At 31.7% G+C, this 1,251-nt stretch overlaps 1 long non-coding RNA gene across 1 annotated transcript; it reads right to left on the bottom strand.

Moving 5' to 3' along the window:
• Positions 1-209: 209 nt before the first annotated feature.
• Positions 210-875, bottom strand: LOC107707925 (uncharacterized). Its single transcript, XR_001636306.1, has 3 exons — positions 840-875; positions 491-550; positions 210-337 (listed from the first exon to the last, which is right to left on the bottom strand). It is a non-coding gene; the product is annotated as an uncharacterized LOC107707925 (long non-coding RNA).
• Between the last annotated feature and the right edge of the window lie 376 nt (positions 876-1,251).

Genomic DNA, 1,251 nt, shown 5'->3' with positions numbered 1-1,251 from the left:
TATCACAAATTTCAAAATTTGTTTACATTTACAAAATACAATTAACTTGGTTAGTAAACACATTGTAAATATTTTCTTTGTACTTGCAGAAATTCTGCAGCAAGACCTTTTAACTAAACTAAACAGATTTTAATTTTCACAGGCTTGATTTTGATTTTATTGCATTTTACAAAACGTCCCCATTTCAGACTGGATTTGTACATCTGGGATGGCAGGAGGTTGAGTAAATAATGAGAAAATAAAATTTTTGGGATGGAGTACCCAATTTAACATTACTTACAATTTTGTCTTTGGGTATCTGTCCAGCTTCCATTGTCACTGGCTGTCCAGGCTGATTCTAGGCAAAAAAGTTAAAATTTGTATGCAAAAAAAAAAACCTTTTCAGGCCTCACAATAGCACTTTATAAATTTTGAGGTTTTCAAAATGGACTTGAAGCCACTAGTGCTCTATCATGATCAAATTTTGCATCAAAGATAAAAAGTAACATACCATGTTGGTGTTGATCCACACTTGAATTATGTTCATGACTCCATTCTTGCATTCTTGGTGCTACAAAAGAGACATTATTGTGATTCTCTCTTATAAACATTTAACTTATATTTGCATATGTAAGTACATTTATTTTAAGTTTGATAAGACAAATGCTGCACACACACATTAAACACGGTAACTGCTGTAAAATTGCCAGATTGCCATTTCCAGTAATTGTACCATATCTGCTGTTCACACAAGCAACACATTTTCTTTTCTTCTTTTTACCATTTTACAATTTTCAATAAAATATAAATAAATAAATAAATAACAGCAAGAAAGAAAGAAAGATGTGGGAAAACGTTACCTAAATGTTGTGGCATCATTGACTGAGTGGTATGTAAAGCTGATCTGTAGCCCCCTGGCATCTCTGGATCAATGACATATTAATAAATTACATCAGCACTAAAATACTGATAAATGTTGTGATGTTTATCATTATCATCAGTTATGTCCATCAGAAGGTTTGACTGATTCAAAACAGACTTTTTAATTTGTTCAAACAAGCATCAAAACAGTAATTTACAAATAATAACTTCTTATTCAGGACAATTGTCAGAACTGATATACTGATATTTTTCAAAAAGATCCTCTACACATGATGTCAAAATGGTAAAATGCTCATCATTTTCCAGAAAAAGTTGTCTGTATCTTGCCTTCGATTTGACGTGCCCTAGGGAACTGATTTTCACTGAAATATTTGACTTCTCTCATTTTTC

This window comes from Sinocyclocheilus rhinocerous, unplaced genomic scaffold, assembly GCF_001515625.1.
Source record: "Sinocyclocheilus rhinocerous isolate Xijiao unplaced genomic scaffold, SAMN03320098_v1.1 scaffold10790, whole genome shotgun sequence".
In the NCBI taxonomy this organism is placed as follows: Eukaryota; Metazoa; Chordata; class Actinopteri; order Cypriniformes; family Cyprinidae; genus Sinocyclocheilus; species Sinocyclocheilus rhinocerous.
This window is presented reverse-complemented; position numbering and strand designations above follow the sequence as displayed.